Genomic DNA, 26,619 nt, shown 5'->3' on the forward strand with positions numbered 1-26,619 from the left:
GAAAAGAAATAGAAGAGTAGGCCTAGCAGTTGCTTCCTCATCGTGGGCTTTCTGCTTATGATATTTTAAAATAGTTTTTATTTAGTTTTTGAAATAACACACTGTTATAACCAATGTTAGGATTCTAATGAAACATGAGGAAGCAGTTTGAAAGCTTACTAAATGCTGGGGTTTAAAAAAAATAAATAAGTGAGTGCTCCCCCAACCAAGCAAGTTTAGAACCTCTGGTTCTGGACACCTGGGTGGCTCAGTCCGTAAGCATCTGCCTTCTGTTAAGGTCATGATCCCAGGATCCTGGAATCGAGCCCCACATGGGGCTCTCTGCTCAGCGGGGAGCCTGCTTCTCCCTCCCCCACACCCCCTGCTTGTGTTCCCTCTCTGGCTGTCTTTCCCTCTCTCAATAAATAAAATCTTAAAAAACAAACAAAACAAAAAAACCTCTGGCTCTGACCGAGAAGCCTAGTCATAAGCACTTGGCTGGTTATGCTATACATCATGGGGTAAAGCCAAGAGGGTCTGACAACTCTCTCCTTCATGCGGAATCACTGACTGTTGAATGATGAGACTAGTCAAGGCCAAAATACCCACAATGTGCCTGAATATGCCGGAGTGAGTATTCATAGTAACTAATTTAAGTACTTCATTGTCAAATATTCCATTGTCCTCTGCTAAATCCTCTTTGATAACGGGAAGGTGAATGCCCTCCTTCTCTGTTGAGTTAGGGGAACTGGACTTCGTGACTAAAGCAACAAAGTTAATTGTTGATTGCAGAGATCTTGGTGTCACGGACCCCTCATTAGCTCCTCGACTTTTTTCAATTGAAGTATGACAGGAAATATTCCTGATGAGGCCAAGATTGAATAAACAGAAAGAATAGCTAGCAAGCTATGCAAAATTGCAACACATTCATTTTGAATTCCATGTCAAAGAAAGTTTGATAGGTCTGAGTCTTTAATATTGGTATATTGTGTCACAAACATGCAGTGTCAGTTTATACAAAAACCAAAGTACTTTCATTTAACACCCAGATTATTTATTATATTCCGTATTTAGAAAACAGTGGCAAGGATTGTTTTGCGATTTTGGTGGGAAGGTTTTCATGTTGTGATTCTTGAGATTTTTCAGAAGTTATAAGCACAGTATTCACTTACATCTTGTTTTGGTTGGCAGCACAGGCCTCCACTGAGCAATCACCTTCCACCCTCGAACCCGTTCACAGTTAAAGCAAGACAGAACATGCCTTTCATATTAGGAATATGATTGTTACCATAGTGAAACTGGAAACAAGTCTAGGACTATTTCTACCCTGAAACATTCACTGCAATTTGTTACAAAAAGCGGTGACTCCTAGAATTTCTTGATAGTCACACAACACAAATAAAAATGTGCATATCTTTAATATATGTACAACTATAGATTTTTTATTCTATGTTCTAATGACTTTGTTTATACAAGTTGCAGCATTTTGTGAATTATAATGCAAATTCTTCACTATAACACTACTGAATTTATTTTTGCAAATTCATAAATGTCTTTGCCACTGAGACCATATTGGTGGTAGTTTGGGGTATTAAAAATGGCTCTATAAGGGTTATGGTTAATTACTCCAGTTTCCAACAACTGATTCACATATTGGCCAAGGAAATAATGCAAAAACTTCATGTGACTCTTCTAACAGCATTATGCTAAGCAGTATTTGTTTGCTCTTTTAAAGAAATCTGATCATGCTTAGCAGATAATTTCTTTCTACTTAAACAAAGGTACTGCAATGTGTAATACAGAAATTTTGTATGTACTGTTAACCTATCATCTGATTGTTGAGGGAATGTGTGAGAATATTTTAACTTTATGGTCAATTCTGGAATATGTGTGATCAAAATTGGATTGCTTTTGGGAAGTTTGTGGTGATTATCACTTTATTTAAAATTTGTTCTCAAGAAATTGTCTTTTTAAAAAATGAATTGGCAGGTGGAAGTTTCTAACCCAAAAGAATTCTGGGTTTCAGCACAATAAACTGTATTTCATCAGGGAGGATTATTTTGGTTTTTTTCACACTTTATTTAAATGTGAATATTTTTTCATGATACAGAATAAAATGTGCATTTTATGGAACTTCTTTGAATGGAGTCTTTGTTGAAAATTATTATTTTGATTTTGGTTTAATAAATAAGAAGCTCTCCATTACAAACATATGAAGCAGTGGGTTCAGAGAAAATATTCTTTTGATATGTTAGCTTTGTAAATGTTATTTTAAACTTCTATAATATTTTCCTCTAATAAATTGTACTGTAATGGTATAAGCAATAAAATTAGTGTCATACTGGACGTTAAAATTTTAAACCCCCACAGTATATTTGTTTGAATTAAAAGATTTCTCTGTTTCAATAAAGATAGTGATAAAACCTAGATAGAAGTTTGGGGAAAATTTTGTTTTAAAATGGGATTTCTTTTAATGTTTCTTAATTCTATCAATCTATCAAAAATGTAATTATTTTCCTAATATTATGGGTTTATCCCAGTCTGAGCAATTTAGAAACATAAAGACAGAATGTACATGGAAAAATAGAATACTTTCATTCTTTGGAAAAATCCATAAATAGTTTGCAGCTAGCTCCTGAGGCATTAAAATGCAAGATCTGAATATGTAATATAGGAAGGCTGTTACATGAGGCCTGCATATTTTTTCTAATTAAAGAAACACAAGATTAAGGGATGCATTTTTTGGACATCAACTCAAGAGTTACACCTATCATTTCCCTGTGCAATATAGCATTTTGATTAGAGGACAACTAAATAAAGCTTTGTCTTTGTTATAGGTGTATGAAAGTATATTTATAGAAGATATTCTAGAGTCAGCTTTTGTTTATAAAGGAGTCGAGGATATGATGACCACATTTAATTAAATGGATCAGTATACAAATTATGGTAATTAACACCTTTTCCACTCTGCCCTTCTCCCCTTCTTTACACACACACACACACACACACACACACACTCTTAGCAATCATTTATAATCTTTCCTTGTATATTCTATGATAATACTTATATAGAGAAAGATACCAACTTCTGAAACATGAGTATTGTGTAAGACTGATGAATCACAGACCTATACCCCTGAAACAAATAATACATTATATGTTAATAATAATAAAAAAATAAATAAAACAAAACATATTACAGATTTGAATGAGTAAGTACTCAAGTGTCAAATATCAAAACCTAAGAGGAGGATGAGGCAGAAATTTCAGTCCTATGGGCTATTTTCTCTAGAGTGTGATGCAGTATGGAACACACTTGAGGCCCCAGTCCTCGGTCTTGTGTCAGTGCCTCTACCCCCAACCAGCAGGGATGGTTTGGCTTTCTGTAAGATCACTGAAAACACCCAGTTTGCCTCTATCAGGTCAGATCCATTTTGTTTAATCTAAGCCAATTAGCAGAATGCGCTTTAACTGGATTAAATAATGAAGTGCCTTGTGTGAACAACCCAGAACTGGCAGACATGTTACAGCTAGAAGGGACCTTGGAAATGAATCAGCAGCATACCTACTTTGAGAAACGAAGAAACCAAACACTGGAGAGGGTGAGTGGTTCTCTAAAATTCTATGTACATTTGGTAGAGGAGTGGGATTCAGATTCAGTTGTCTTGATTCCAGGTCCAATGTTTCTTCCCCTATATCACATTGTGGTCAGAGGTTTCCACAGTGTAGCACACACACGTGCATTTCAGCTAGCGCTACTGAAGATGTTGCTCACAAAAGGTGTACACTTCATGTGCTATGAAGGTTGTTTTTCAGTGTCCTACAATCATGATACCTTACACACCTAAGAGTTTTAGAATAAGAAATAAATACATCATCAGCTTGTTGTCTCTGGCTAAAGCTGCACAACTGGGTCAGAGGTCGAGAAGACTGAAAAAAGACTGGTTGGAAGCTGACCACCCCAGATCACTATGTGAGGAACAGAAACTTCAACTTCTGGGTCTCTTCTCTCCTGTGGGCCCATGTGGGTGCATCAAACACTGCTTTCCATCTCATCTGATTCTACTGTCTTCTAGTGTCCAAGCTTAAGTCTTGGTGCATGTTTACATGTGTTTGGGGAGGGCAGATCTCTCGGTTCTTAAAATCTACTAGGGCTATTCCCATGAAAAGGCAAAAGAAATGTCTATGATCATGATTCCCAAATAACAATGTCCAAACTGGTCAGTGGTGGGTGAAGTGCTCACATCTTCTCACCTGGAGTCATTCAACCCATTAACAGATATTCCTTCACTGTATATGGCGACCACACTGACCAAATTCAGCTGCATCCCAAGTGTGGACCTTACAGTTATATTCCACAACTATGAATATCCTGCTCTCAAACCAACAAGGTTCTGTTGCAATTCTTCATATTAGTGGCATTCAAGCTATTTACTTGACCAGCAGGGATTTCAGGAACAATATCCAGGTTTACAGAGGGAAGAATTTCAGCTCTCTTAGGCCTTCTTTAAATTTCCATGGCCTCTACTCTTAACACCCTCCCCCCCAGATCTTAACAACTCAGACAAGGAGAGAAGGCAACAGATTTTCAGAGTCCCGCTTCTTCTACTGCTGCACACACAGACTTGTCTTCCGTTCTGTGTAGTTTTCCACTGGGCTTGAAGCAGAGGGAGGAGAAGAAACATTCTATAGGTGACACAAAGCTGGTGATTTTGTGGTTCACTCCCTGCCTAAGGGAAAAAGGGAGGACTAAAGCAAGTCATCCGTCAATGACCACTGAGATCTCTGAAAGCTGGTCTTAGAGAAGGAAGGGCAGAGAGGGGTTTTGCCTTTCAGCATGGAAGCAGCAAATAAAATGCTTCTGTGCTGATGGAGTTGCCATCCTTTCCTCCTCAGCCTTCCCTCAGCTAGTGGGGACTTTATGCTTCGTGTAGTCTAAAGTAGGTTGGGACCAGGTCAAGTGAGATAATAGCAGCGAAAGTTCTTTGAAAAACATAATGGGTTATATAAAACTTGAGGTTCTTTGTTTACCATTAATTTTCCTAGGAGTCAAGAACAGGTTCCAGAACTTATTGAGAAGAAGTCATAAATATTAATAACACATATTGACACCCGGCGTCTAGTGAGGTTCCAAATTTTCTCTCTTATATAGAGATAAACTTGGACATGATTATAGTGTGTTCAGGTGTGGCTGGCAGCTGAAGTATTTTTATTTCCCTGTCAACCATAAAGACAAGCACAAACTCTGCTTCACCAGTCCTGTGCTTCACCTCGCTTCTAGAACAAATATTTAAAAAGAACTCATGAACACGTAGGCTACATCATAAATATAGCCCTTGCTTCATTAATTTGAAATTCTCAAGAAAGCAGTACTATTTGTACTATTTGAATTTCTCACTTTCAGAGTTAGGTATCAATATCTTGTGAGAGTTCTGTCACACAGATTAGGAATTAAGAACTGTTTCAGAGTTCTTCCTGATTTATGATTAAGAGCTATAAGATAAATTCTCATAGTGTTTACGGAATAAAGAGGTTCACAGATGTTGAGTTAAATAAAGACTTTCGCCCAACTTACTTAGATACAAGTGAGAAAATAATGCTGGAGTTGACAATTCAAAGTGTTCATGCTAAACATCACACAAGACCAAAATTCAATACTAACAATGTTATCATCCCCATCAAACCTCCCTTTAAAACCCTGACAGGATGTCCATACTTTCTGTAGAACTCCAACTGTTTATGCTGCTTTTGTTATCGCTATACTTGAATTGATTTTGATGCAGAACCAAATTCTTACTATTTTGTATGCTATATATGGGTAGATGGATGGATGGATGAATAGATGGATGGATAGATGGACGGACAGATAGATAAGTAGAATTATCTATTTGTCAGATAGAATTCTTGCTCCCAATAACCCCACAGAGAGAGAAGGCCACAGGCTCTGGGTAACTAAAGGCCTTTTCTAAGCTCACATGTGTATGATCTCAGAGAAAGTTTTCAAATCCAGATTTCTGACTCCAGATCATGTTCTGTTTGCCTCAAAGTAATTCTCAGACATGCATTAGATACCTGGTTTTCATATCAGCATTTGTAGAAATAAAACATATTAAAATTATTTTGGGGAGGACTCTTTGGTGGTTCAAGGTCTTCACATAAAGTTATCATCTGATCATAGAATTTTAGGGTTTGGTCTTGTGCTGGTCCTTAAGCAGGAGAAACTTTAAGATTCACCTTCATGTTCAGTCTGCCTATTCAAAAATATGAAATATTTTTCATATTCATGGCATCACTTTAGTTTTTTCTTTGCACAATGATCTTTGTGGAAAAGCCCCACAGGAGCACTGAGATAAGTATGGGACAATCTGGTGACATATACATGAGCCACTTGAAAGAAAGCGTTGTGTTTTCTTCTTTCTTTCTAGCTCCTTGCTGTGTTTAGAGGTATGTGCTATGCCTAGTACAGTTGTGTCAGTCTTGAAAGAATGCTTGGAGTAGTTCAGATCTACTCTTTAAAGACTTACTTCTGTTTTGAAAAGTTTTAAGACAGCTAACTCATGTGGGAAAGATATACCCACCATTTGGTGTTATCTTTGCATTCAAGATGACGAAGACATCACAAATCACTTCTAACTGTCTGAGAATGTGAATTATAAGGCCTAAACTTCCAAGTGCTGCCTTGATATCTTTGTGTCTCACAGGGCCCCAAAGATGTAATCATGAGTTCCTCTGTTCTTGCCACATGTGGAACACTCCCCCACCCCACCCCATCCCTCACAGGAAAATCTTCCCTCCATCTGGATAGTTCTTCATCAGTCAGAATAGCTGCATTCCAGCCAGTCTTCAACCTGATTTTACTTCCCTGACAGCCCAGGAATTTTTTCCAACAAGCCAATCATATCCTCACATGAGAGCCTTACCCTCTTGCTATTATGAAGCCTTCCCCAGACAGCCTGTTTGTTCTGTTTCCAAACGTAACTTCAGTGTATTCCTGCAAAGTCCTTCTCCTCTAGGCTGTGAGTGTATGTGACTAGTAGATTGCTCTCTATTTCATTTGTTCAGTGCTTTTTGTTGTGCATTTAACCATCTGGTACTATTTAGGATGGGGGATCCCTCCCTTGCCAACAAGGTGAATGGGATGCAACTAGAACAAAATATTAATTCGCATTATTGAAGAGAATTGTAATGTCTGTCAACAAATACTGTTCATCAAAAGTAAACACATTATGTCTCTTCACTTTGATGGTTTAATTAAATGACAATCTGTGGGGATTTATAATCAACTGTGGTGATAAAATTTGATTTGGTATAAATTTTGGATTTTCTTTTAACAAAATGTTGCTAATATTTAATAATAAAGACAGACAATTTAGCATAGATGGGGGTCAGCCATGTAGTAAAAATCAGTTCCTTTTCATCTAGCTAGAATGCTTAGAACAAACTCATTTCCCTCATTCACTGTTTTAGATGCTGGAGTTTGTTGACATAAGAAAACTGAAGTAATGATGCTTTTCTTCTTGAAAATGTTTTCACTTTCTAACTCAGTTTGGTTTTTCTAGGTATTAGTTAATCAGACTCATCTGGACAATTCAATGGTGAGAGAAATTATACTTTTTCCAAGTTCTTATGTAATGCTTTGACTACTCTAAAGAGTTTGGACTGACCATTTTGACCACTGGTTCTCCACTGAGGGCAATTTTACTATCAGGGGAAATCTGTCAATCCCTGGAACATTTTTGTTGTCCAACGGGTGCAGAATCACCGTGGGTATTTACTAGGTAGAGACCAAGAATGCCGCTAAACATCCCATATTCCATAGGATAACCCTTACAATAAGGAATTATCCAACCCAATATATCCATAGTGTTGAGGATGAGTGTGATATTGTGATTTACAATAAAAAGAGATATTTGGCTTCTGTGTCCACTTATGGCACACAGGTTCTAAAACTCTTGGATTTTTTTAAGTGATGAGTGCAATGGATATCTTTTGTGATGTTAATGAGGGACTTTTAGAACACACATAAGGATGGGGGTTGTTTACCAGTGGAATCTGCTATGTGATTAGTCTCACCCCCAACTTCCAGGGAGAGGAGAGAAGCTGGAGATTGAGTTCTATCACAAATGGTCAATGATTTATCTATGATGTATAGGTAATAAGGCTTCTATAAAAATTCAAAAAGACTGGGTTTGGAGAGCTTCTGTGTAACAGATTTGGGGGAGACTGGCAAACCTGGAAAGGTAATGGAAATTTTACTCCCCTTGCTCTATGCATCTCCTCCACCTATTTCTAAGTTATATAGCCTTTTATTTAAAAAAAAAATAGGGGGGAGAAGCAAGAAGGCCAAGGAGTAGGAGACCTAAATATGGTGGGGTCCCAGGAATTCAGCTAGACAGTTATCAAACCATTCTGAAACTCAACAGGAGATGGAAGAGAAGAAGATCAGCAATTCTAGGAACAGAAAAGCCACCACTCTGTGGATGGTAGGATGTGCAGAGAAGTGAATCTGAGTTAATATACGGGAAGATAGACCGCAGCGGGAAGGGCTGACTCCTGGTAAGCAGGAGAGCAGTGGAGCACAAAATTGGAAATTTCAGAAGTCTGCTTCACTGAGGATTGTAGCTCCAGAGGCTAAGCATGGGGTGGAGCCCTTGCTGGGTCAGTGCAGTCTCAGGATCCATGGAGTCACAAAAAGACCAGAGGTGTCTGAGTGTGGCAGAGCTCTCAGGTATCAGGGTGGGGAAGCTGGCTGCAGAGACAGAGCCGAGGAGTGGGTGATCAGCTTGGGGTTACCTTAAACTATGATCTGAGGCACACTCAGGACATTACTCTTTAAGCAGGGACCCCACCAGGAGCAGATCTGGGGAGACCCCCTCCTTCCTCTTCCAGGAGGAACAGGGTGGGAGTGTGCTGCAGGAATCTGCTGGGTTTGGAGACTCCAAACAGGGCTATGTACCAGAGATAGAAATGTACTATCACAGGCCAGGTGAGCACAGAGTGTGGCTAGAGACTGGGGAAACGGGAGTGATTGACTGCTTTTCTCTGAGGGAGCACTAAGTAGTCAGCCCCAAGCTCTCGGCTTCCATAGGTCCCGGAGACTGGGAGGCCACCATTTTCATTTCCATCCTCTAAAACTGTACAGAAAGCTTCAGGGAACAAAAGCTACTGAGAGCAAAACCAAGCAGATTACTTAGCCTGGCCCCTGACAAGGGGCACACAATTCCGCCTTGGGCGAAGACATTTGACAATCACTGCAGCAAATACCAAATGTCCCCACAGGAAATATTGAAAGGGGTCCTCTAAGCAAAGACAGAGTCTAAAAGTAACATAGAACAAAAAGGAGCAGAGACAATATAGAGTAGGGGTCACCTTACAGGCAATACAATGACACTAAGTTCTAAACAAGCTAAATGTCCCACTCAAAAGACACAGGGTAAAAAACAAACAAACAAACAAACAAACAAAACAAAACAAAAAACAGGGTATCAGAATGGATAAAAAACAAGACCCATTAATATGCTGTCTGCAAGAAACTCATTTTAGACCCAAAGACACATCCAGATTTAAAGTGAGGAGGTAGAAAACAATTTATCATGCTAATGGACATCAAAAGAAAGCTGGGCTGGCAATTCTTATATTAGATAAGTTAGATTTTAAGCCAAAGACTATAATAAAAGATGCGGAAGGACACTATATCATACTTAAAGGGTCTGTCCAACAAGAAGATCTAACAATTTTAAATATCTATGCCCTTAACATGGGAGCAGTCAACTATATAAACCAATTAATAACAAAAATCAAAGAAACACATTGACAATAATACAATAATAGTAAGGGACTTTAACACCCCATTCACTGAAATGGACAGATCATCTAAGCAATAGATCAACAAGGAAATAAAGTCATTAAATGGCACACTGAACCAGATGAAGATCATAGATCTATTCAGAACATTCCATTCCAAAGCAACAGAATACATATTCTTCTCTAGTGCACATGGAACATTCTCCAGAATCGATCACATCCTGGGTCACAAAACAGAACTCAACTAGTACTAAAATATTGGGATTATTCCTTCCATATTTTCAGACCACTTTAAAACTAGAGCTAAACCACAAGAGGAAAGTTAGAAAGAACTCAAATACATGGAGGCTAAAGAGCATCCTACTGAAGAATGAATGGGTCAACTAGGAAATTGAAGAATTAAAAAAATTCATGGAAACAAATGAAAATGAAAACACAACTGTTGAAAATCTTTGGGACATAGCAAAGGTGGTTCTGAGTGGAAAGTATATAGCAATACAAGCCTCTCTCAAGAACCAAGATGGATCTCAAATACACAACCTAAACCTACACATAATGGAGCTGGAGAAAGAATGGCAAAGACAGCTCAATTCCATCAGAAGAGAAATCATAAAGATCAGAGCACAAATCAATGAAATAGAAACCAAAAAAGAGTAGAACAGTTCGACAAAACTAGGAGCTGGTTCTTTGGAAGAATTGAGATTGATAAACCCCTGGCCAGATTTATCAAAAAGAAAAAAGAAAGGATATAAATTAATAAAATCATAATGAAAGAGGAGAGATCACAACCAACACCAAAGAAACACAAACAATTATAAGAACATATAATAAGCAACATTATGCCAGCAAATTTGACAATCTGGAAAAAATGGAGGCATTCCTAGAGACATATAAACTACCAAAACTAAACCAGGAAGAAATAGAAAACCTGAGCAGACCCATAACCAGTAAGGAGATGAAGCAGTCATCAAAAATCTCCCAAGCAAGAGCCCAGGGCCAGATGGCTTCCCAGGAGAATTCTACCAAACATTAAAAGACAAATTAATACCTGTTTGCCTGAAACTGTTCCAAAAATAGAAATGGAAGAAAAACTCCCAAACTCATTTTATGAGGCCAGCATTACCTTGAACCCAAAACCAGACAAAGATCCCATCAAAAAGGAGAATTACAGACCAACATCCTTGATGAACATGGATGTAAAAATTCTCACCAAAATACTAGCCAATAGGATCCAACAGTATATTAAAAGGATTATTTACCAAGACCAAGTGGGATTTATTCCTGGGCTACAAGGTTGGTTCAAATCTGCAAATCAATCAATGTCATACAATACATTAATAAAAGAAAGAACAAGGGCCATATGATACTCTCAGAAGGTGCTGAAAAAGCATTTGACAAAGTACAGCATCCTTTCTTGATCAAAACTCTTCACAGTGTAGGGATAGAGGGTACATATCTCAATATCATAAAAGCTATCTATGAAAAACCCACAGCAAAAATCATTCTCAATTGGGAAAAACTAAGAGCTTCTCCCCTAAGGTCAGAAACACGGCAGGGATGTCCACTATCACCACTGCTATTCAACATAGTACTAGAAGTCCTAGCTTCAGCAATCAGACAACAAAAAGAAATAAAAGACATCAGAATCAGCAAAGAAGAAGTCAAACTTTCACTCTTTGCAGATGATATGATACTTTATGTGGAAAGCCCAAAAGAAAACCCAAAGCCTCCACTTCAAAACTTCTAGAACTCATACAGGAATTCTGTAAAGTGTTGGGATATAAAATCAATGCACAGAAATCAGTTCCATTTCTATACCCCAATAGCAAATCAGAAGAAAGAGAAATTAAGGAATCTATCCCATTTACAACTGCACCTGAAACCATAAGATACCTATGAATAAATCTAACAAGAGGCAGAGAATCTGTACTCAGAAAACCATAAAGTACTTATGGATGAAATTGAAGAAGACACAAAGAAATGGAAAAATGATCCATGCTCATGGATTGGAAGAACAAATATTGTGAAAATATCTATGCTGTCAAAAGCAATCTACACATTTAATGCAATCCTTATCAAAATACCATTAACTTTTTTTTCAAAGAAACGGAACAAATAATCCTAAAATTTATATGGAACCAGAAAAGACCCCAAATAGCCAGAGGAAAGTTGAAAAAGAAAACCAAAGCCAGTGGCATCACAATTCCAGACTTCAAGCCCTATTACAAAGCTGTAATCATCAAGACAGTATGGTACTGGCACAAAAACAGACACATAGATCAGTGGAACAGAATAGACAGCCCAGAAATAGACCCTCAGCTCTATGGTCAACTAATCTTCGACAAAGCGGGAAAGAATGTCCAGTGGAAAAAAAGACAGTCTCTTCAACAAATGGTGTTGGGAAAACTGGACAGCCACACCTAGAAAAATGAAACTGGACCATTTACTTATATCACACCCCAAAATAGACTCAAAATGGATGAAATATTTATGTGTGAGACAGGAATCCATCAAAATCCTTGAGGAGAACCAGGCAGCAATCTTTTTGACCTCAGCCACAGCAGCTTCTTCCTAGAAACATTGTCAAAGGCAAGGGAAGCAAAGGCAAAAATGAACTACTGGGACTTCTTCAAGATCAAAATCTTTTGCACACCAAACAAAACAGTCAACAAAACCAAAAGACAACCGACAGAAAGGGAGAAGATATTTGCAAATGACATGTCAGATAAAGGGCTAGTATCCAAAATCTATAAAGAAGTTATCACACTTCACACCCAAAGAACACATAATTTAATCAAGAAATGGGCAGAAGACATGAACAGATGTTTTTATAAAGAAGACATCCAAATGGCCAACAGACATATGAAAAAGTGCTCAACATCACTCAGCATCAAGGAAATACAAATCAAAACCACAGTGAGATACCACTTCATACAAGTCAGAATGCCTAAAATTAACCAGTCAGGAAATGATAGGTGTTGGTGAGGAAGAGGAGGAAGGGAAACCCTCCTACATTGTTGGTGGGAGTGCTAGCTAGTGTATCCATTTGGGAAAACAGTACAGAGGTTTCTCAAAAAGTTGAAAGATAGAGCTACCCTACAACCTATCCATCGCACTACTGGGTATTTATCCTAAAGATACAAATGTAGTGATCCGAAGGGGCATGTGAACCCGAATGTTTAAAGCAGCAAAGTCCACAATAGTCAAACTATGGAAAGAACCTAGATGTTCACCAACAGATGAATGGATAAAGAAGATGTGGTATATATCTATAATGGAATAGTATGAAGCCATCAAAAAACCCAAAATCTTTCCATTTGCAATGACGTGGATGGAACTAGAGGGTATTATGCTAAGTGAAATAAGTCAATCAGAGAAAGACAATTATCATATGATCTCTCTGATATGAGGAATTCGAGTGGGTTATGGGGGGAAGGGATGGAAAAAATGAAACAAGATGGGACCGGGGAGGGAGACAAACCATAAGAGACTCTTAATCTCAGGAAACAAACTGAGGGGTGCTGGGGGGTGGAGGGGAAGGGATAGGGTGGCTGGGTGATGGACAATGGGGAGGGTATGTTCTATGGTGAGTGCTATGAATTGTGTAAGACTGATGAATCATAGACCTCTACCCCTGAAGAAAATAATACATTATATGTTAAATACATACATACATACATACACACACACATACATAAATACATACTATGGGAGGTATGTAGACCAAGACAATAAAGTTTAGAGTGAAGGAATAAACCTAAAAAAAAATTAAATGAATGAATGAATAAATGAATAAATAAAGAGTAATCTAGTAAGTAAATGTTTCTCTGAGTTCAGTGGGCCACTCTAGCAAATTAATTAGATCCACTGAGGAGGTCATGGGAACTTATGATATATGGCCAATCAGAGCTACAGGTAACAACTGGCACCTAAGGAGGAGAGCAGTCTTGTGAGACATCCCTTAAAATGTGGAATCCCATGCAGTCTTCTGGTAGACAGTGTTGGAAACGAGTTCAATTATAGGACAACCAGCCGATGCAGGAGAGTTGTTGGACGTGTGGGGAGCCCCTGCCCTGACACACAAATAAACTTACATGGTATTTGGTGATCATAACCCTTTTATTAAGAAACACTGGTTTAGGGGTGCCTGGGTGGCTCAGTGGGTTAAAGCCTCTGCCTTCAGCTCGGGTCATGATCCCAGGGTCCTGGGATGGAGCCCCACATTGGACACTCTGCTCAGCAGGGAGCTTGCTTTCCCCTCTCTCTGCCTGCCTTTTGCCTGCTTGTGATCTCTGTCTGTCAAATAAATAAATTAAAAAAAAAAAAAGTTCAAAAAGAAACACTGGTTTAGACCATATGATGTGCTTCTTGTGGTTTTTCAAATTATAAAAACCATAATCTGGGGGCACCTGGGTGGCTCAGTGGGTTAAGCCTCTGCCTTCGGCTTGGGTCGTGGTCTCAGAGTCCTGGGATCGAGCCCAGCATCAGGCTCTCTGCTCAGCAGGGAGCCTGCTTCCTCCTCTCTCTCTGCCTGCCTCTCTGCCTGCTTGTGATCTCTCTCTGTCAAATAAATAAATAAAATATTTAAAAAAAACCATAATCTGAATAGTTTGACCTGTAATAGGGTCAGAAGTCGGATATTTGGGAAGTAACCTTGAGAATATCCTAAAATAGTTCTAAGTACCACAACCAAGGCTGGAGGCTAGGGTGTGGCTGATCCAAGGTTTTTAACCCTTTCAGTCTGTATATAATCTCTACACCAATCTGTCTGAACAGAGCAGAATCATATTCTACCATGATGAAATGGCAATTCTCAGTCTAATGTTATAACTTTCAGCTCAGTCTAAACTTCACGGAATACTTTCATCTTCCACCTAAGTTTTCACATACTTCTAGTGGTTTCTTTCAGGTGAAATTTGTAAATTAAAAAAAATGATAAATCTCTAACTTCATTTTGAAAGAAGAGTTTTCTCACATGTCAAAAGATTCTTTTAAGTATCTCTCAGATTACAAATTAGCCTATTTTGATTGTACCCAGTATATTATGGCTTAAGTTATAGGGGATAGAATAAATGCTGGCAAAAATGTATGAAAATTTTGTGAATGAGTGATTCCTAGAATATTTCTTGACTCTAGCAATTTTGTTTCCCTTACCCTTGCTAGTGATTTACAATTTGTTTACAAGTTCTGCCTGCTATTGGAACATTGCTGCCAGGTGCAGATCTATTGGAGAAGATTTTATTGAAGAAGCTTTATTGCTTCTTTAAAATTACCTTTTGAAGTGCAGTTTAAATAGCATAAAATCCACTCATTATAAGTATACAATTCAATGACTTTTAGTAAATTTATATCATTTCACATTCATCATTATGATCCAGATATAAAACATTTCCAGAATCCTGAAAATATTTCTCATGTCCACTTACAGTTAATTCTCACAACCACCCTAAGCCCTAAGCAACACTGATCTGCAATTTCTACACACTTGCCTTTATAAGAAATTTTATTTAAATAGAATCATACAATATGTAGGCTTTTGTGTCAAACTTCTTTCACTGACGAATGTTCTTGAGGTTAATCCATCAGTAGTTCATTTTCACTCCTGGGTGGATTTCAGTGCACAGTTATATCTCACTTTGTTTATCCATTTACCAGTTTATGGCCATTTGGATTGTTACCTTTTTTTTTGGTTATTATGAATAGTGCTCCTCTAAACGTTTGCATACAAGTCTTTGTGTGGAAATACATATTCACTTGGTTGGGGTAAATGCCCTGGAGTGGAATTACTGAGTCATCTAGTAGGTGTACATTTAACTTCTTTTTTTTTTTTTTAGATTTTTTAAAATTTGTCAGAGAGAGATAGAGAGAGAGAGAAAGAGCACACAGGCAGACAGAGTGGCAGGCAGAGGCAGAGGGAGAAGCAGGCTCCCCGCCGAGCAAGGAGCCCAATGTGGGACTCCATCCCAGGATGCTGGGATCATGACCTGAGCCGAAGGCAGCCACTTAACCAACTGAGCCACCCAGGCATCCCTGTACGTTTAACTTCTTAAAGAAATACCAAACTGTTTCTGTGGTTACTGTACCATTTTACATTCATACCAGCAGTGTATATACTGGTCCTAGCTTCTCCACATCCTTGCCAATACCTACAATTTTCAGGTTTTTTTGAACATAGCCATTCTAATGGGTCTAAGTGGTATCTCTTTGTGGTTTAAGTGTTCATTTCTCTAATGACTAATGAAATTAAGCATCTTTAAAGTGGTCTTCCTACAACTTCTTTGAGGAAATGTCTATTTGAATATACTGCACTAAGAAACCATTCAGATCTCTCAACTTCGCTTTGCCTCTTGGTGACACTATTTTCCAGTTCCATGAAATGACAATTACTTGATTGATGAGCTATAAGAGTCCCTGTTCAGATATTTCAGTGGGTTGATGAGGAGATAAAAGACACTAACACTTTGGAAAGGTATTAACTTGAAGTTACAAAGCTACCTTGGCCCTTAATATGTCTGAACCCATGTAGACCCTCTCCTGAATGCAGCTAATAGGTGCTGGACAACAATTCTAAAGCCAAAGATTTTTAATCTCCAAAAAATCTAACTTCTCTCAAGAGCTGACTTTGAAAAGGAATTCAGAAGGAATCTATCTGAATGAACTCTAGATTAAACTACAAGAAATGTCAAAGGTGAACCACCTTACAGATTAAAGATGAAATGGTCCAGACAATGGACTATTATTGAGAAACAAAAAGCAATGAGCCATCTGCCAGAAAGAAAAAAGAAAAAGGAAATTTAGATGCATGTTACTAATTAAAAGAGCCAAACTGACAAGGCTACCTCCTGTATGATTCCAACCATGTGATATTCTGGAAGAAGCAAAACTCTGACACAGTAAAAAGATCAGAAGTTGCCAGTGGCCCCTGGGGAGGAGCAAGAGACGAAAAGGTGGAACTAAGAGAATTTTTAGGGCAGTGCAATTACTCTGTATGATACAGTAATGATGGAGATGTGTCATTGTACAGCTGTCTACATCCACAAGATGTATAACACAGAGAATAAACTCTAAGGTCAACTATGGACTTTGGGTGATACTGATGTGTGAATGTACATTTATCAATTGAAATAAATGTACCACTCAAGTGGGGGTTGTTGATAATGGAAGAGGCCCTGTGTGTGTGACAGCAGGGGGGGAATGGAAAATCTCTGCACTGTCTGCTCAATTTTACTGTGAATCTAAAATTGCCCGAAAAATAAAGTCTACTAAAAAAAAACCCAAAGCATGTATATCTAGGGAAGATGTGCTCCTTGCAATCCAAGCAACTTAATGTCTGCGCCGTCTCCTTTACTTTTCACACCCTCTCTGTCAAACCCTTAGTTTTGTGGAAAAGTCAATGAGTTGCTCTCTACACTAATTTCTTCAGCAGCCTGTGTTGTTGTTGTTGTTTTTTAAACATGCATGCCACAAACCACTCTGCTTGTTAGTCACTCCATACACGACTTTTAAATTTGCAAAACTCCTGTTTGGAGGCCTGTGCTTTTCATTGCTGTGGGTTTTTGTTGTTGTTTTCAGTTAAACTAAAATAAAAAGAGTCTTCTCGCCCTGTGAAACAGGAGATATAGCTATACACAATGCTATAGCAATATTCTGTTTAGAAAAGTCACAGTTCGGTTCACATGCTTAAGAGATGCTATAGAAGAGATAATATAGAATTTACTAGTTTACCTTTGTTGGTTTGTATTGCAAACTCATTCCTGGAAAGCTGTGAGGCAAAGATTTTTCTCTTTTGACTAGTCAGCTACAGTTCATTTCTCTAGATTAACCTAATGAGAACGAGTCTGAACAATTCTGAGCAGAACAGACTTGCTTACAGTTAGAGAGACTTAGGATTGCTCCAAACCAAGTCTTATGGCTTATTCTTCACTGCCACATCTCAAGCCACAGCGAAGCTGTGAAAAAAAAAATGCCCATTGAAAAGTGCTTCACCATTCTGGGACCCCACACTGTGTTGCTTCTAAATATATTGGTTCTGTGCTGATCAAGTGCAGACTAGGCTCCCGCTAATTTACAAAAATAAATCTCATTCCCACTGGACTGATTCTGTGACCTGATTCTATGAAGGCTAAGAGCCCATCTCCTAGATACCCAGGTTCCTTAAGACCTGGCAGAGAGCCATGCATATGGAATTCATTCAGTAATTACTTGTTGACTAAACAAACACTGAATGTTTTCTTAACATCGGTAAGTGTTAAGTTTGTGAAACATTGAATGAGTATCCAGAGAGACTACCTTCTAGCTCAGTATTTTCAGGCTTCTTTAAGTTTATTCCTTTTGGTGCAATACAGTTAAAATGAAGAAACCAGTGTTATATATTCTGGAATGGTGTTAACACATTATACATAAATACAGTATAACCAATACGTAACTGTGCCACTTTAATTCTCCTGTAATTACTCAAATGTGTTTTATCTTGCAAACATACATTAGATTGGTTGTATAAATACTAAGCCTAGAAAGGAAGGGTTGCAGAGGTAAATCAGGAAGAAAGCTTACTTTCAAAGAAGCTTAGAATTCAGGGTAGGAGGCAGAGAGTTAAATAATATAAGGGATTGAATGCAGGTAGGAGGCATGGGGTGGGGAAACAGAGAAAATACTGATTGTCAATAGAATCATCCTGAAACTTCCAAATGTGAGCATCGGTGATAACGCCCAGTTTATACTCTCAGGGATACAGGTTTGTAAGCAGCAGCAGGTAACAAGCACTGCTCCTGAGTCCCAGTGATGTGGCTCATGGTTAGGAGCACACCCTGCCCAGTTTAAGGGAGCCAAAGGATGTTAGAATGCCGTATACAGCCCTCTAGACCTGTCACGTTAGTTTTTCTGAGCATAGGCATATTAATTTATCATATTGTCTAAGTTTTTTCTAGAGTCTATTATTTGTTGGTTTCAGATTTGAAGTTTATAGAAGCCATGTTATTTTTTTGGGTAGAAATTAAATTGAAAATGTATAACCTATAGGGGTCACCAGGGCTGCTCAGTAGGTTGAGAGGCCAACTCTTGATTTCGGCTCAGGTCATGATCTCAGGGTGGTGGGATCAAGCCCAGTATCAGGCTCCTTGCTTAGTAGAAGTCTGCTGGAGATTCTCTCCCTCCCTCTCCCCTGACAGTACTCTCTCTCTCTCTCTACTCAAACTAAACAGAAAAAAAAAAAAAAAAAAAGAAAGAAAAAGAAAAAGAAACGAATGTGTAGTGTAGAAATGAAATGTACTCATTTATTTTTTACTTGACTTTTGGGAGTGCTGTACTATTCTAGAGGTTCAAAAGTATTGCAGATGACACCTCCCTGCCTATCTTTATTGTCTTTTAGTAAATGAAATGCACCATCTTTTACTTGACCCTTTTAGGAAAAGGGCTGCAAAGGCTGTTGACACCTTTTTAATTTAAACGGCAGAGTAAAATTTTAACATTTTTCCAATACAAATATTTTTAAAATTTATTTAAATTTATTATTTATATTATTATATATTATATATTATATTATTCATATTTATTATATAAATATTTATTTATTAAATTTATTTGCATTTATTTAAATTTATTTTTTAATAATTATAGAATCCAAGGCAGTTGTAAGGTATTACAGAGAAGTCCCGTGTATCCTTCACCAAGCTTTCCCTAATGGATAAATTTTACCTAATTATAATCCTACATCCAAACTAGGAATCTGGCACTGGCACAGTCTGTGCTATATTATATTTCTGAGTCATCTTATCTTCTGGGTAGTTTTATAGCCATGGTAGCAATCAAAATACAGAACTATCCCGTGACTACAAAAATCTCCCTTGTGCAGGTTCCGTTTCGTCCCATCGTCCTCCCTGTCATCCCAGACTATCCCCAGTTGCTGGCAACTGCTACTTTGTTTTCCATCCCTATATTTTTATTTTAAAATGTCTTGTGAATAAATTCACTTAACGATGTTAAGATAACATTCAGTGTTTGTTTAGTCAACAAGTAATTACTGAATGAATTCCATATGCATGGCTCTCTGCCAGGTCCTAAGGAACCCGGGTATCTAGGAGATGGGCTCTTAGCCTTCACAGAATCAGGTTGGCATTTTAATAGCTTATCCCTTTTTATTTTTGTAGAGTGTTTCATGATCTGAATGTACCAGTTTGTTCCACCATTGAGGGGCATTTTAAGTTGTTTCCAGTTGTAGGCTATTACAAATAAGGCCGCTGCAAATGATGGGGTACAGGCTTTTGTGGGAACATTAGTTTCATTTGTTTAGATAAATGTTCAAGAGTACAAATTGCTGAATCAAATAGTAAGGTATATTTAATATTTTAAGAAGCTACCAATATATTTTTCAGATTGACTGTATGATGTGATACTCCTACTAGCAATGGGGCAAGATCCAGTGTCTCTGAATCCTTGTCAGCATTTGATATTGTCACTGTTTTCTCTTGAGCTAATCTAATAGGTGAATAATGATATCTCACGGTGGGTTTAATTTGCATTTCCCTAATGGCCAGTGATGTTGAACATATTTCTATGTGCTCATTTGTCATCAGTATATCATTTCCAAGGAAATGTCTCTGAATATATTTGTCACTTATTTTATTGAATTGTTTTTTAATGTAGAGTTCTGAGAATTAGTTAAATGTTCTAAATATGAGTCCTTTGGAGGATGTGTGGTTTGCAAAGTTTTTCTCCCAATCCATAAAATATATGGACATCCTCTCGATGGGGTCTTTGGTACGGCAAAAGTTTTTAATTATGATTAAGCCCAATTTAGAGGTTTTTTTTTAAAAATAGTGCTTTTCAAATTATATCTAAAACTACTCATTAAATCCAGGTTCTGAAGTTTTTCTTCTGTCATCTAAAAGTTTCAGACTTTTGTGTTTAAGACATAACTCTATAACTCAATGAATTAGTTTTTGTAGAAAGTATGAGACTTAGGTTGATGGTTTTATTTATAGATGTTCAATTGTTCCAGAACTATTTGTGGAAAAGAGTATTCGTACTCCACTGAATTGTACCTGCATCTTTGAAAAAATCAGCTGGGCATACTAATCTGTTCCACTTATTTATGTGTCTGTTGTTCTACAATGCCGTATGATACTGATTGGAGCTATGTATTAAGTATTGAAATTGGGTAGAATAATTCCTATCTATCTATCTATCTATCTATCGATCTATAAGTAGGCTCCATGTCCAGTGTGGAGCCCAATGCTTGAACTCACGATTCTGAGTTCAAGACCTGAGTTGAGATCAAAAGTTACAATCTCAGCAGATTGAGCCACCCAAGCACCCCTCTTATTTTTTTAAATTTACTCATAGCTATACTAGTTCCTTTGCTTTCCCATGTAAATATTTAAATAATTTTGTCTACATCTATCTATAGAAACTCTCATTGAGATTTTGATAGAAATTGCATTAAACCTGTATACAAATTTCAGGACAATTAACACCTTTACTATGTTGAGTCTTTTAATCCATGACTAATTCTCTCTATTTAGAGATTTTTAAAATTTATTTTATTAGCATTCTGTTGTTTTCAGGATACAAATTTAAGTTATATTGGAGATATATATGTACCTATAGTAATTATAAATAGTATTACAGAAATATAATTTATTTGTATGTTTATCTTGTGTTGTGTGACCTTTTTGAACTTATTAGTTCTAGGAATGTTTTTGTAGTGTTCTTGAGATTTTCTATGTAGACCATAAAATCATCTGCAAATAGGAATAGGTTTACTTCTTTCTTTCTAAATTATATGCCTTTTATTCCTTTTCTTTCTTTGTAGCACTGGCTAAAACAGAGATGAAAGAAGACACTGGGTGGTTATGGCCATCTTCGGGGAAACCGTGAGGCATCTAACTTGGCAAAATCAAAGGTACAGCTAGATTATCAAACCCTTGTATCAAACCCTTTTTTAAAAAAGATTTATTTACTTATTTATTTGAGAGAGAGAGAGAATGGTGGGTGGGTCAAAGGGAGAGGGAGAATCTCAAGCAGACTCCCTGCTGAGTGCAGAGCCCAAGGCAGGGCTGGATCTCACCACCCTGAGATCACTACCTAAGCAGCTGAAATCAACAGTTGAGTGCTTAACCGACTGAGCCACCCAGGTGCCCCTCAAACTCTCTAAACAGGTGGAAGAAGGAAGTGAAGAGATTGTTTATAAGCACAATGAGAAAGACCTCTTCATATTTAAGAAGAAAATTAAGAAAGTAATGTGACACACTGGATAAGAAAGCTACATACAAAAGAAAGCTTTTCTTAATTTCTTTTTCTTACTTTTCCCCCAAATTGGAAGGTATCACTCATATTTTGCATTTTGAAATTAGAATTTTAATCCCATTTTACAGTCTAAATTCTAAGATTTAAAAAATATCTTGGGGCACCTGGGTGGCTCAGTGGGTTAAGCCTCTGTCTTCAGCTCAGGTCATGATCTCAAGGTCCTGGGATCAAGCCCCACATCCGGCTCTCTGCTCAGCGGGGACACTGCTTCCCCCTCTCTCTCTGCCTACTTGTGATTTCTGTCTGTCAAGTAAGTAAATAAAATCTTTAAAATATATATATGTATATCTAATAGCAGAAAGTGTTTTTTTGGCACTGGTTTTGAAATTATTTATTTTATTTTTTTAAATATATAGTTTTTTTTTAAAGATTTTATTTATTTATTTGACAGAGAGAAATCACAAGTAGACGGAGAGGCAGGCAGAGAGAGAGAGAGAGGGAAGCAGGCTCCCTGCTGAGCAGAGAGCCTGATGCGGGACTCAATCCCAGGACCCTGAGATCATGACCCAAGCTGAAGGCAGCGGCTTAACCCACTGAGCCACCCAGGCGCCCCTGAAATTATTTATTTTTAAGACAAAAACAAATATGCTTTATTTAAGATTATTATTTTTACTTTTTCACTTTTTATTTTCTCATTTTTGTGAAACAACAGATCTATACCTTTTCATAAATTCACCTTGCCCAGAGTTATCAAACATCTCCTTTATAGAGAAATCTATTGGAAGATGTTTAAAGGAGCTTCTTCAGATCAAAGCAAAGATGAATGATCAAGAAAAATATTTCTAAATAATTTCTAAGGCTTGACAAATTTTAGTCATCCCCTTGCTTACTCACTGTAAGTAACTGTGGTAAAAACAAACACAACTGCTACTTTAAGCATATTTATTAAGAGCTTATGTAGGGTGGAAATTTTGTTAAGTGTTAAAAAAAATATAAGCAAACAATAGACAAGCTGAAAAGCGGGGCTGTAGTGGGTGGTTGAAGCATCTTTCTGTTAAATCTGGTCATGAATGCTTCCCTCACACAAGGAGTTGCATCATTTCTTTGGGGATTTTGTTGTCATGACAACGAGTTTTACAGGAGCATTTTCAGACTCCATAGTTAGAATTGCACAAAAAAGAGTTTGATACAATGAACACAGGTGAGCTTTAGTGATTACATTTGGATAAAGGTCCCCTGATTTATCATAGCCCCATCCTTGAAAAAAATTAAAAATATGACCCATTTTTCCTTTTCTGGGGAAGGTCATTTTAGTATGAAGTTTGTTTGTTTGTTTGTTTGTTTGTTTCCTTAAGAAAATGAATTTAAAAGACTTCAGACTGGGGGCACCTGGGTGGTTCAGTTGGTTAAGCATCTGCCTTTGTCTGTGGTCATGATTCCAGGGTCCTGGGATCCAGTCCTGCACAGGGCTCCCTGCTCAGTGCGGAGTCTGCTTCTCCCTCTGCCCCTACTTTCCAACTTTGTGTGCATGTGCTCACACATGCTATCTCTCAAATATAAATTAATAAAGATCTTTTAAAAAGACTCCAAAATTTTCTCAGTTTAAATATTATTAGATTTCAAGGTAATTTATAATGGATAAGATATGATGACATCTAATACATGAAAGGACTTGAAGTTATAGTCTATCTCTTGTAGTGGTGAATTTTGATAAGTACTATTAAGCTAAATATAGTTGCAAGTATAGGTTGAACATGAAATATTGTAAAGAATATGACACCTAGGGGTGCCTAGGTGGCTCAGTGGGTTAAGCCTCTGCCTTTGGTTCAGGTCATGATCTCAGGGTCCTGGAATCGAGCTCCATGATGGCCTCTCTGCTCATCAGGGAGCCTGTTTCCCCCTCTCTCTGCCTGCCTCTCTACTTGTGATCTCTATCTGACAAATAAATAAAATCTTAAAAAAAAAAAAAAGAATATGACAGTAATCTGCATTGGGCATTATTTTATATTCCTTGAAAATCTCTCTCATTAAAATCTCTTGAAAAACCTTTCTCACTAATGTTGGGACAAACCCATCTCTCTGATCATCCTATTTCTCTACTGCAAATAGCTTCAAGATAACCAGCAACTCTGTGTTAATTACAAATGCAAACTCCTATTATATTGTAGCTGTGCATTTATAGATAATCATCTTCAAAATATGTTAGTTTTATCTTATAATGTTCATAATTATCTTTTTTCTAAATAGAAATGGGCAACAAATGAATATTTTGTGTTTTAAAAAATCATTTTTTTCTATTTCTATTCACTGCTCGAGCCCCATCCATTTCATCTGCATTTCAAATGTCTCAAACTGTTTTTTTTAATTTTTAATTTTTTATAAACATATATTTTTATCCCCAGGGGTACAGGTCTGTGAATTGCCCAGTTCACGCACTTCACAGCACTCACCAAAGCACATACCCTCCCCAATGTCCATAACCTCACCCCCCTTCTCCCCACCCCCCTCCCCCCAGCAACCCTCAGTTTGTTTTGTGAGATTAAGAGTCACTTATGGTTTGTCTCCCTCCCAATCCCATCTTGTTTCATTTATTCTTCTCCTACCCCCTTAAGCCCCCATGTTGCATCACCACGTCCTCATATCAGGGAGATCATATGATAGTTGTCTTTCTCCGTTTGACTTATTTCGCTAAGCATGATACGCTCTAGTTCCTTCCACGTTGTCACAAATGGCAAGATTTCATTTCTTTTGATGGCTGCATAGTATTCCATTGTGTATATATGCCACATCTTCTTGATCCATTCATCTGTTGATGGACATCTAGGTTCTTTCCATAGTTTGGCTATTGTGGACATTGCTGCTAGAAACATTCAGGTGCACGTGCCCCTTCAGATCACTATGTTTGTATCTTTAGGGTAAATACCCAGTAGAGCAATTACTGGGTCATAGGGCAGTTCTATTTTCAACATTTTGAGGAATCTCCATGCTGTTTTCCAGAGTGGTTGCACCAGCTTGCATTCCCACCAACAGTGTTGGAGGGTTCCCCTTTCTCCGCATCTTCTCCAGCATCTGTCATTTCCTGACTTGTTGATTTTAGCCATTTCTGACTGGTGTGAGGTGATATTTCATTGTGGTTTTGATTTGTATTTCCCTGATACCGAGTAATATGGAGCACTTTTTCATGTGTCTGTTGGCCATCTGGATGTCTTCTTTGCAGAAATGTCTGTTCATGTCCTCTGCCCATTTCTTGAGTGGATTATTTGTTCTTTGGGTGTTGAGTTTGTTAAGTACTTTATAGATTTTGGACACTAGTCCTTTATCTGATATGTCGTTTGCAAATATCTTCTCCCATTCTGTCAGTTGTCTTTTGGTTTTGTTAACTCTTTCCTTTGCTGTGCAAAGCTTTTGATCTCGATAAAATCCCAATAGTTCATTTTGCCCTTGCTTCCCTTGCCTTTGGCGATGTTCCTAGGAAGATATTGCTGTGGCTGAGGTTGAAGAGGTTGCTGCCTGTGTTCTCCTCAAGGATTTTGATGGATTCCTTTCTCACATTGAGGTCCTTCATCCATTTTGAGTCTATTTTCCTGCGTGGTGTAAGGAAATGGTCCAATTTCATTTTTCTGCATGTGGTTGTCCAATTTTCCCAGCACCATTTATTGAAGAGGCTGTCTTTTTTTCATTGGACATTCTTTCCTGCTTTGTCAAAGATTAGTTGACCATAGTGTTGAGGGTCTATTTCTGGGCTTTCTATTCTGTTTCATTGATCTATGTGTCTGTTTTTGTGCCAGTACCATGCTGTCTTGATGATGACAGCTTTGTAATAGAGCTTGAAGTCTGAAATTGTGATGCCACCAACTTTGGCTTTCTTTTTCAATATCCCTTTGGCTATTCGAGGTCTTTTCTGGTTCCATATAAATTTCAGAATTATTTGTTCCATTTCTTTGAAAAAGATGGATGGTACTTTGATAGGAATTGCATTAAATGTGTAGATTGCTTTAGGTAGCATAGACATTTTCACAATATTTATTCTTCCAATGCAGGAGCATGGAACATTTTTCCAAATGTCTCAAACTTTTAAGGAGACTTTAAGAAATACTACAAAACACTTCTGATTACTTTTCATGGCCAAGACTTAGAGGTCCAACTATAGTTGTGAATGACTGGGAGATGTTGAGTTTTAGCAGGGTGGCAATATGGCTGGCCAAATATACTGGGATACCTTTGCTAAATAGAAGCTGCAGAATGAATTTAGGGAGATGATTTCCAATACAGATTCCTAGTAAAATTTTTACAATGCTAGTTTATGCTTAATATTCCAAAGTAGTATGTGAAATAACTGAATGCTTCAATTAAGAAACTACTTGGTAAGAACATCCTTTTCCTCAGTGTGCAAGACACATAGCTAATTCACTTAATGAGTTTACAGAGCTGGGATAAAGGAAAGGTCTTCACTAAATTAGCTGTTAGTCTGCAGATAAAATTTTCACCGATCTCCCCATAAATCTATACCTGAATCTCAAACGTACTTACTCGAAATCTATTATTTGTGAAATGCTAAACCACATTTTATTGGGGGAGTTTAAAATAAGTAGT

The sequence above is a fragment of the Mustela nivalis genome (genome assembly GCF_964662115.1).
Source record: "Mustela nivalis genome assembly, chromosome: 6".
NCBI classification, from domain to species: domain Eukaryota; kingdom Metazoa; phylum Chordata; class Mammalia; order Carnivora; family Mustelidae; genus Mustela; species Mustela nivalis.